The following is an 11861-nucleotide window of genomic DNA, read 5'->3' on the forward strand; positions in this document are numbered from 1 at the left end:
TAACAGAATCTTTTGAAGAGAAGTTTTAAATTATGATATTGTCCAATTTATTAATATATTTATGGGTTATATTTTTGGTGTCATACCTAAGAACTTTCTGCTTAATCAAGATCACAAAGGTTTCTCTCATATGTTTTCTTCTAGAAGTTTTATAGTTTTATGTGGGTATATACGATTTACTTTGAGCTCCTTTTTTATATAGATATAAGGTGTGGGTTGAAACCTTTTTTTCATATAGATATCCAATTGTTTTAGTAACATTTGTTGAAAAGCCATACTTTCTCTGTTGAAATGCCTTTGCACCTTTATGAAAAATCAATTAACCATACACACACCACTTTATTTCTGGTATTTATTGTGTTCTCTTAATCTATATGTCTATCCTCTCGTCAGTATCACAAGCCTTAAAATCAGGTAGTGTGAGTCTTCTAAATATGTTCTCTTTCAAAATTATTTGGCTTTCTAAGGGCCCCTTGGTGGTTGAGTCAGTTAAGCATCTGCCTTTGCCTTGGATCATGATCCCAGGGGTCCTGGGATGGAGCCCCAAGTCGCCATGACCTGGCAGGCTCCCTGCTCAGTGGGGAATCTGCTTCTCCCTCTGCCCCTCCCCCTGCCTGTGTTCTCTCTCTCTCAAATAAATAAATAAAATCTTTAAAAAATTACTTTGGCATTCTAGTCCCTTTGTTTTTTCATATGGATTCAGAATCCACTTATTTATTTTGAAAGAAAATGTCTCTTGAGATTTGATTGGAAATGCATTGAATTTGGAACAATTTGTATTTCAACTTTCTTGAGTTTTCCAACAATAAACATGATATAAACTCTCTTTTTATTCAGGTCTTCTTTGATTTCTTTTATTAGAGGTTTATAGATTCTAACATCCAGAAACTGCATAAATTTTGTTAGATTTATAGCTCAGTATTTCATTCTTTCAATGTTATTTCAAAATTTCAATTTCCGATTGTTCATTGCTAACATACAGAAATACAACAGAAGAACAGAAATACTATATAGAAATACAGGAATACAACTTACCAAAAAAAAATATATTGACCAGTTCCCTTCACTCTTGCTAAACTCACTTATTAGTTTGACTATTTTTAAATAAATTCTTTGAGATTTTCTCCACAATCTGCAAATAGACAGTTTTATTTCATTCATTCCAATCTGTATGTCTTTATTATTATTTTTTTTCCTTTATTGCATTGACAAGATCCTCAAGTGTGATGTTAAATGGATGAGGTGAGAGAGGACATCCTTGCCTCATTCCCACTGATGCGGGGAGAGGATTCAGCCTTTCATCATGAAGTGTGAGGTTAGCCGTAGGTGTTTTAGAGATGCTCGCTATCAGACTGAGCAAATTCTCTACTGTTCCCTGTTTGCTAAAAGGTCTTATTATGAATGGATGTTAAATTCTGTCAAATATTTTTTTCAACATCTTTTGAGATGGTTACACAGTTTTCTGCTTTAATCTGTTGATGTGATGAATTACATATTTTGATTTTAGAATGTTGAATGAGACATTTTCTTTTTCTTTTTTTAAAGATTGATTTATTTATTTGAGAGAGAGAAAGAGAGAGAGGGAGGGAGAGAGAGTACAGGGGGAGGGACAGAGGGAGAGGGAGAGAAGGAAACTCCCCCTTGCCCCCACGCGGGGCTTGATCTCAGGACCCTGAGATCAAGACCTGAGCCAAGATCAAGACCTGAGCCGAAATCAAGAGTCAGACACTTAAATGACTGAGGGACCCAGGCACCCGAGCCTTACATTTTCTTATGATGTATTACTGTTTTTATATCCTTGAATTCAGTTTGCTAATATTTTGCTGAGGGCTTTTGCTTTTATTTTATGAGGGATATTTTCTGGCATTTTCTTTCTTTCTTGTAATATCTTTGTCTGGTTTGGGTATCAGGGTAACGTAGGCCTTATTAAATGATTCATGCAGTGCTTCTTGTATTTTCTGGAAGAGTTTGTGTAGAATTGATGTTAGATTTGTTTTAAGTTTTATTTTAAATATCACATTCTCGGAGGAGACTTTCCTGAAACACCCCCATCTAAATTAGGTTCCTCCTGTTATTAACATTCTTATTGTCTTATTGTAAATTTTATCAAATTTATAATTATGTATTTATTTGAGATTTACTTCTTTAACGTTTGCATTCTGTTCCAAGAGGCTATTCCCATGTCTGTACTGTGTACCATTATATGTCCATGCTTAGCACAGTGTCTGACATCTAATAGGTGTAGGTGTTTAATAAATAATTGGCTGAATAGAAACATGAGTCCTGAGGATTTAATGAATGTCCTTTTCATCATTCATCATTCCAATTATGAGCATTAGACCTATAATTGCTTACTTTGTATTCATGTAAACTTCCTACAATGAACAGGAAAGTACTTTAGACACGACACAATTTTAGTGGGTATTAAAAAACATAATATTGTAACAGAAGTAGATAATTGCCAATATAATGATTTATAATGTGGAATTAGAATTTCCATAAATTAACTTGATCGTGATAAAAATGCTTTTGGAGGCACCTGGGTGGCTTAGTCCTTAAGCGTCCGCCTTCGGCTCAGGTCATGCTCCCGGGGTCCTGGGATCGAGCCCCGTGTCGGGCTCCCTGCTCCACGGGGAGCCTGCTTCTCCCTCTCCCACTCCCCCTGCTTGTGTTCCCTCTTTCTCTGTGTCTCCCTCTGTCAAATAAATAAATAAAATCTTTAAAAAAAATGCTTTTGTATTTTCTAATGTGAACTGACAAGCTCAAATCTTGTGAACTGTTAGAACTCATATTTAGTTTCAGCATGAGAAAAAGAAAATTCAGTAGAAATTACATTTTAGTTACTTAGCTTTTAAAGATTAAATATAATAAATTTAAGTAAAGAATTCAATGTTATTTATGTTTTGTAATACTTTGAATATTGGCTAATTTTCTTTTTTTCTTTAAGTTAAACCAACTAAATATATTTTGGGTAAAACAAATAGCAAGTTGGTCAGAGCAGGAAGCTCCAGAGCACGCGGTCCAGATTTGGGGGCACGGAAGCTGCCTTATCTGAGTGTTCAGGGAGGCATTCACCATTTCAGTGGCTTCCACTGTAAATAATCTTTCACCTTGTTCTCAGTTAAACAATTGCTCTAATGCTTCCCAGCAGCAGCGGCAGCAATTTTGGAGAATGGAAGAGAAGTGAAGCCTATGGTTAGCTATGTAAAAATGTTGTAGAAGAATCCATAAGTATGTTCAAACATAAAATCTGAATTCAAGCAGAAGTGATTTTCCCTGGCCAGTCAACTTTCATTCATTAGTTCTTTCCTTCTTTCAACAAATGTATTTTGAGGAACTAATATGTACCAAGTGCTTTGTAGGGGTGGGAATAAATTGGAGAGTAGCGTGATATAGAATTTGTCTTCATGGAGCTTATGATTTAGCGGAGGACACAGACAGTATACCAGAAATCACCGTAGGTAATGTTAAGTCCTTTAATGGCCGATGCTAGTACAAATGGGAGGAGTGTCAACCTAGTTAGGGGTAGGGTTATTCTGGGAAGATTTCCTGTTTAAGCTGATAGTTGAAAGATATGTGGGAATGAAGTACATGAAGGAGGGAGAGGAGTGGAATGAGCATTATAGGCAGCAGAATTAAGACTATTAATAACAACCAATACTTAGTGGGCATTTACTAAGTGTTCCATAGGGACAATTTCATTTGTTTTTTTTTTTAATTTTTTATTATTATGTTAATCCCCATACATTACATCATTAGTTTTAGATATAGTGTTCCATGATTCATTGTTTGTGCATAACACCCAGTGCTCCATGCAGAACATGCCCTCCTCAATACCCATCACCAGGCTAACCCATCCTCCCACCCCCCTCCCCTCTAGAACCCTCAGTTTGTTTTTCAGAGTCCATCGTCTCTCATGGTTCTTCTCCCCCTCTGATTTCCCCCCCTTCATTCTTCCCCTCCTGCTACATTCTTCTTCTTCTTTTTTTCTTTCTTAACATATATTGCATTATTTGTTTCAGAGGTACAGATCTGAGATTCAACAGTCTTGCACAATTCACAGCGCTTACCAGAGCACATGCCCTCCCCAGTGTCCATCACCCAGTCACCCCATCCCTCCCACCCCACCCCCCACTCCAGTTTGGTTTTTACAAAGACCCTATGAATTGGGTGTTACTGTTTCCAATTTAGGAAGAAGGATGAGGATTCTGGGATAGAGATAGTTTAGAAACTTGCCTCAGGTAACACAGGTAGGACGTGGTGGAGCCAAGATTGGAATCGTGTTGCTCTATGTATGGTTATTCGCAGAAAAGAATTTCAGAATAACTGCAGTGTATAATGCCCACAGGGGGAGGTTGTTGGTGGGGGAAGTGAGTGAATGAGCCATATTGAGGAATGACAGGGGAAAGGATGGAGGTAAGGATCAAATTCCGAGGGGTTTTACAAGCCCCATAAAGGAGCAAATTGAATGTCATCAAATGTTAGCCATTTTCTCGCACAATTTAAATTCCTACCTGCAAGTATTTCTTGAGCTCTTTCATCTTACTTGGTATAGTGAAGAATATTGTCCTGACTCAGCTGACATGACATAAATATGGTAAAGACTATATACTAGTGGAAGATTGTTTTGCTTGGGGAGTGTAAAATAATCAGAGAAAGCTTTCTTCTGTGAATTTACAGTTTCCTGACAAACTGTGTTCATTGTCTATAGTTTTCTTTCCTGAAATATATTTATTTTATTTTTGTCTTTGGGTCAGAATCATTCATTAAAAATTATTAGTTTATATGCTGCCAGACACAATGGAGTGTCCTATTCTACTGTAAGAGTATATCACAAATAATCTGTTACAAAATATGAATCATTACATTTTGTGAATGTTTTAATTTTTTAAAAAATAAATTAACTCAGATTAAAATTTAAAATGCATAATCATTGCATTAAGTTCTTCTTTATGAGTGGGAAAGGAAGAGGAGTTGTTTTTAGCATGTATGCCATTCTGTAATGGAGGTGTTTTGTGCATGTAAATCACAATGTATCACACTGTGGAGTATATCTAGGTGGATGATCATTTGGCATGAAGTGTGGTGGTCTTAGGAGGCCCTCATTTAACTCAGGCATGAGTTGGTTGCTACAGGGGGTTCTTAACCCTAGCTAATCATCTTACACAAAAAGAAGCCAGGAAATAGTGTTGCTCCACACAAATACATGACCACTCTATTTTCCCCTACCAAAAACAGAGCAAACACATATCTCTTCAATGGTGGGTCAGTTGTGTCCTCTTTGGGAACATTGAAAGGACATGTAGACAAAGAATTACAACTCCTTATTAGGAAGATCTCAGTGTGAATTGATTTCTAAATTCATATAGTTTCAGAACATTGGGCTCATAGCTCAACATTTTTATGAGTGAAACTGGGGATGTCTAATGGCCAGCAGGATGGTATAAAATCTGATTTTTTTTTTTTTTTTTGGCAGCAGTGGATCAGAGATTTTACAGATCTCCATGACCCACATGATTATTAGAGTTGTATGAATCTACTTTCTCTCGTTAATAACATTTGAGATTATGCAATGCTTATAAAATATGTGTCTTAGAAAATGAATTAGTCTTTGTATATCCACTTTTAAAAAAGTAAACATGCTCAGATGGAGATTTTTCATGGGATAAAAGCTTCTTTAGATTACTTCAAAGAATTGTCACAGCAGGCCCCTCTGGAAGGAAGTGGAATTCTTGTCTTTGTGTTGGCTCAAGTCCCTGCTCAGGAGACTTGACCTTTGTACTAGGAATGCAACAAATTCTAATTTTTGGTTTGCTGATTTAGGCTTATGGAAAATCTCCTTCAGTCCTATCTTATTGTGAACCCCTTAAATCTGGAAAAAAGGAGAAATTGTACTTTATGGACTTCTATAAAGTGAATGGGGGAGTAGACAAGGAGACAAAGAAGAGAGACTCCCTTTATGCATTAGGCGTTCATTTAGCTCCAGAGTTTGTGAAGGGGCCACGAGAGTCAAGGTAGTCTGATACTAATTGAGCTGACACATTCATTCTCTTATGCACAAGAGTTGTCATTTAAAAACATTAAAAGTGAAAAGAAAAAAAAAATCAATGATTGATGTCTAACAGGACTAGTTGACTCAGCAACTCAGTCACCAATTTGCCTCATTTCTGGAAGAAGTCCAGGATTTGATAATTAGAGTTTTTCTAGAATTTGAAGTGGTAAAAGTAGGTCAGCCCTCTTGGACTTTGTCTCCTTTTTGAACAGGGGAGCTTTGGTCTGACATAGCACGACAGGCCTCCTCATACGCACCTTCAAGTCCATGAGATACGAAAGATTTTGCCCATACTGCGGGTTGGTGCCTGTTCATTTTGGGACAAAAAGAACCTGCCAGTCAGTAGATTGCTATGTTCTTAAACAAATATTTTGCATCTGAACAAGGAGAGCCCTTGGTAAAACCAAAGTAGGTGAATTTTATCTTCAGGGACGGCTACCCTTCCTCTCTATGCCACCCGAGCACCTTTTCCTGGTTCCCACTGTGGGCATGGCAGCATCTTCTGACTTTTTGAGATACTTAGCCTGACAGTCCTGGCTTCCTCACTGGGGCAAGTTTACCCTCCTAGCCTTTCCCGTTTCTTTCAATACCGCTTCAAAATCTACCTGGCTTACTTCCAGTTTCTAAGCGCTCTTGTTTGTAGGCATTAACAAGTGGGCACTACGTATCGGATATTCTGTAATTCCTGTTAATACATTAGATTGCCTAGGGGCACCTGGGTGGCTCAGTCGGTTAAGCGTCTGCCTTCGACTCAGGTCATGATCCCAGGGTCCTGGGATCGAGTCCTGCATCGGGCTTCTTGCTCAGTGGGGAGTCTGCTTCTCCCTCTGTGCTCATTCTCTCTCTCAAATAAATAAATGAAAACCTTTAAAAAATAAGTTAGATTGCCTATATTTTTATCTCTCTTGGATAATATGATGTCTTCGTCTAGTTAAAAAAGTAGACAATTAAAACATTTTAGCAAACGAATGGGGGAGGGAGGGTCTTTACAGGCCGTTTATTTCACATTCTTTTAATAATTGCCTATTCCACAAACACCTAGAAGTCATTTTGTGGATATGTGTATGTTTCTTTTCTTCTTCAAGACATTTTAAAGAAACTATAATTTAAGCAATTTGAGTGTTTTCGAAATAAAGAAGAAAGGAAAAAAATACTGCCTTTCCATGTGCTTCACATACGTCTTTAGGGCAGAAAGAGCCCCAGAGGCTACAGTGATTCTGTCTACTCATTTTAGTAGACTTCAACATATAATCTAGCCTCATTCTCTTACTTAGAGAGCCAGGAAACAGAGATACAGGGTTACTGTGTTTAGTTTACAAGGTCAGAGAGAGTGGTTCCTGGCAGAATGGGGACCACAACACAGTTTTAATATAATTGATACAATGTATTTTATTTCAGTGAAGATTAATAGTTTTAAATGTTTATTATAAACATTGGGGCTTTATATGTCATGTTATAAGGATGATTCTTTTAAGACCATTCTGTCCCATTCCTCCTTTTAAGCTGTATCTCTCATTTACTTTTAAATCTAACTCAAATTCACCTTCCTGAAAGAAAATGTGTGTGATTACCTTGCTCCAAACTTACTTGACTCGACATCTCATCTGCCTTTAGGAAAAGATTTTCAGTGTGTTTATGTTTAGCATGCATTCATTTATTTAAAAAGAAAGTTACTGTGTCTAGTTTGTTTGTCTTATTTTCCCCATAAATAAGCATCCTTCTTCTTCCCCCTTAGCATCGAATGGAGGCCCTGAAATGCTAATGCCAAAGTGCTTCTGATTTTTCTTTCCCATCCTGTTTCCTCTACATTCTTTCTACTGGGCCCCCAAATCTGAGACCAGAAGTTGTGGTGGGGATTAAGCCAGGCATTCTCAGGGCTGATTGCAATGAACAGCAACTTCATCTTGTCTTCTGGAGGGTGTGGCTGAAGGGAGACTGCTATCTTTTTACTTATGGTATATTCAATACCAAAAAAGATCTGTAAGTAAGTAGTCTGGAGGTATGGAAAGCTGCTTGTAAGGGGGGACAAAAGTACAAGATTTTTAAAAGCATGAGGGAAACAGCATCCAATTTAAATCAACCTCCTGTCTCTGCTTTTTATATCCTTGCTGTGAATTCAGGAAAATGAGCTCCCAATTTAATTGTGCTGTGGGTGTGCATCCATGTGGCTGAGGGCTGGGAGATCTTCTGAGCGTTTGCACGGTAAATGATCCCTATAATGCCCTGAAAGAATTAAGGCTTCCTGGAAAATCTCAAACTTGCTTCTTGGGAGTTTATTTCTCGCTAGTGCAATCTGATTCACCATGATATTTATAGTGGATGTTTTGATTCCGTGCTGGTGCCTTGGGCTCACAGTGTATTTTTCTAGATGGTGTTGTCATGTAATGTGACTTGCAAAACTATTTAAATGCTAAAATAGGCTTTTTTTTTTTTTTTAATTCTTTTAGGCAAGAATCAAGATCGAAGGCTGCACTATTTCTTAACACTTTTTTCTACCCCTCCTTGCCACTGCTGGATCCTGACAAGGATTCTGATGCTTAAGAATTAGTAGAAAAACATCAGGACAAATAAGATACAGCATCTCGCTCCCTTATCAATGGCTGAGGGTAGAGATTTTAGTTTCTTTCTCAAAGATATCAGAGGTAAAAGCCAGCCTGATTTAAATCTATTATTGAAAGGATTGTGCAGTTTTGGGGTGCTTATCATTGAGGAAACCTCTTTCCCCACTTCTGAGATAAATAGGATGGAAGAGACATACTGTAGCAAAGGCGTTTCTCTGTTCCTTTTTCTTCTTCCTTCTATTCCCTGTGGCTGGAGGTATAAAGACAGAAACTTTGTCTAACAGTGCTCAGAAATTATTCTATGAAAGGTGATCAATATTAGCAAGATGAACTTGTTTTCCTTTCCTTTTTTTTTTTTTTTTTTTCTGGTAGGTCCTTTGTTATGAAGAATCTGACTGACCTAAACTTACTTTTGTAATGGCCAGTGAAGATGACCTACCAGGTTTTCAGGCAAAGCCAGGAATGGCAGCCATTGTGAACTCGAGAAGCCCCCAGGATAGAGCTGGGACGTTGTGGGGAGATCAGAGAGGTTGCAAATACAGACGAGAAATAAGGAGGAAGGAAAGAAGAGGAAGGGAGGCCAGCAAGGGAAGGACTGCAAGATACTCATCCCAGACAGGCTCTAAAACGGTGTTAAAACAGGGGGCAACTTTGGCCCAACTTTATTTGTCAGTGGGTAACATTGGGCCATTCCTGGAGTCATAGTTGGTTGCTACAATTTGCGGTTAGTGCTGGTGTATTGGGAATAAAGCCAGGAACACTGCTAACCATCCCATGATGTACAGGACAGCCCCCATGACAGAGACTCATCAAACTCAAAATGTCAGTATTGCTGTGCCGAGAACCTGCTCTAAACCAGCCAAGGAAGGACTGGATGGGAAAAGTAATGCTATGCAAAACTCTCTGCACATGTGTGCATGGTCAGCCAATCGTAGGCTGTTTTCTTTCTGGTAATGCCCTGCAACTACCAGCCCTCCCAGACATTGTGGACAAGCCTGAGGTTTTCCGTTGGGTTCCCCCCAACCCCATCATTCCTTACCTAACTGAGACTATGTAAACATGAGTATATACTTTTTTCTTGGCATGTTAAATCTCTTTAATCTTCCAATGTTATATCTTCAGCAGTTCTACTTTGACCCTTACCTATCTCATCAGCAGAGAAATACTTGTTAAGAGGGCACTCTTTAGGGGCCCCTGGATGGCTCAGATGGTTAAGCGTCTGCTTGGGCTCAGGTCATGCCCAGGTCATGATCTCTGGGTCCTGGGATCGAGCCCCACATCGGGCTCCTGGCTCACTGGGGAGTCTGCTTCTCCCTCTCCCTTTGCCTCTCCCCCTGCTCATGGTCTCTCTCAAATGAATAAATAAAATCTTTAAAAGAAAAAGAGAGCATTCCTTAGATCACTAATTTAGTCTTTTCTTCAACAAATTTATCGAGGACCTACTGTATACAGGGCATATTGTAGATTCTTCAGACACATCAGTACATTAATGGACAAAACAAAGACTTCTAGTTTACCTACTACCAAGGAAAACAGACAATAAAGACAATAAACAATAAACATAATAGGTACAAAAGGGAAATTTTAAGCAAAATATTTTTAATATTTTTAAATAAAAAAAGAAGAAGAAGGTAAGGCAATGAAGGCAGAGCCGACGGCGTGCAGTATTAGCCAGCGTGGGGAGGGCAGATCTCATTGACAAAGTGACACTAAGTGTAGAGGTGAAGCAGGGAGGCGATGGTCATGTGTATTCTTGTTTTCTCCTAAATGCTAACCTTTGGTTAAAGAAGCTCCAAATGCGGTGATGAACCCAACAATTCTGAGTGCACCCAGCAAATTTTCTTCTAAGGATGCCTGCATCCAGGAGCAGGCTTTGAAAACAAGCAGTTTTGCCCTTCCAGTTTGTGAATTGGTTCACCGGTCTTAAGTTTGAAAGTAGGTCATCTTAAGCTCAGGAGTTGGGTATGGTTCAATAATTTCTCAAGGTCTCTGTGGTGTTAGTGAAAGTGAATAAAGGAGGCTTTCCAAAAAAAGATGGCTGTTTGGCCAGCACAGGATCCGCCATCGCTCCTGCTGTGCAAGCATGGATAGTGCATGGTTTAACTTAAAGCCACGCAGCCTTCATTTTACTCACTTGCTTCAGAGAGATGGTCGAATACCTCTAGAAGGTGGTGCGCTACGTAGAACGCTATGCAAGGCAGAGTCTGGAAACCCAAAAAGCTCACGTCTATAAGAGGTAGATAGACATGGATTGTATTTCTTCCTAGTGTGCAGTTAGGTGGAATCAGGATAGAAACCCGCTGTCATAAAACCACAGAGGACCAAGAAGAAGAAGTCACAACTGGAGGCACCGAGGGGGCTCCTGGGAGAGCGTGGCATCTGTGTGAGTCTTCACGGATGAGACAGTCAGAAAGAGGAGATGGGGGAGGCATTCCCAGGATTACAAAGAGTAAGAGCACGGCAGTAGGGAGGGGAGGCTGCCAAAAAGCTTTTTGGAAGCTGTAGGTTAAGTGTACATTCTGTGATCAGAAGCACATTTTTGGAAAGGAATGACTTAAAGCAGTCACGAGCCAGATGTTTTCAGACCATGGACCCTGGGACCACAAGATTCCCTCACAGTCTTCTCACTTCCAAAATGTGAGCTTTTGTATCAGCAAGGCCATGGCACTATGCTGGAAGGGCTAGATTTTCTTTATAATATTTTCCTAATGTGTACTTCAGTTTTTCATTTGAATACCCTTATCCAATAGAAAGACTCAGCAGCCAGAAACCCCCATTCTTGAGTGCTCATGCTTACTGACTCTTACCAAAATCGTGGTCAGTAAAGCTGCCTTTCGGTGAATCCTCCCCTTTGGGAAACTTTCCCCTCAGATTCCTCTCCTCTTATTCCTCCTGGATATCATGTGTTACCAATATCATTGCTGTTCTGTGCTGCCGCTGTGGTCTATCTCCTCTTTGTTAAGTTTTACAATAACTGTTTAAAGATGAAATTATGTATTAACTTAAAAGTCCAATTAACTATGGTGCAATAAGATGATTGCTGGAAATTTGGTACCTTTAAAAGCGAATTTTGGCCATGTAGCTTTCAAAACACTAGATACCAAGCAAAATAATATGCTCAAAATCCAATGGAATCCATTACTTTGCCTGTCTCATAACTGTAAACAAGCCTTTTGGGAGATCATGGACATTATAATAGGTACAATCTTCAGGAATTGAGTTATTTAATCAGAGTGAATATTTATTAA

Source organism: Halichoerus grypus, chromosome 3 (assembly GCF_964656455.1).
Source record: "Halichoerus grypus chromosome 3, mHalGry1.hap1.1, whole genome shotgun sequence".
NCBI classification, from domain to species: domain Eukaryota; kingdom Metazoa; phylum Chordata; class Mammalia; order Carnivora; family Phocidae; genus Halichoerus; species Halichoerus grypus.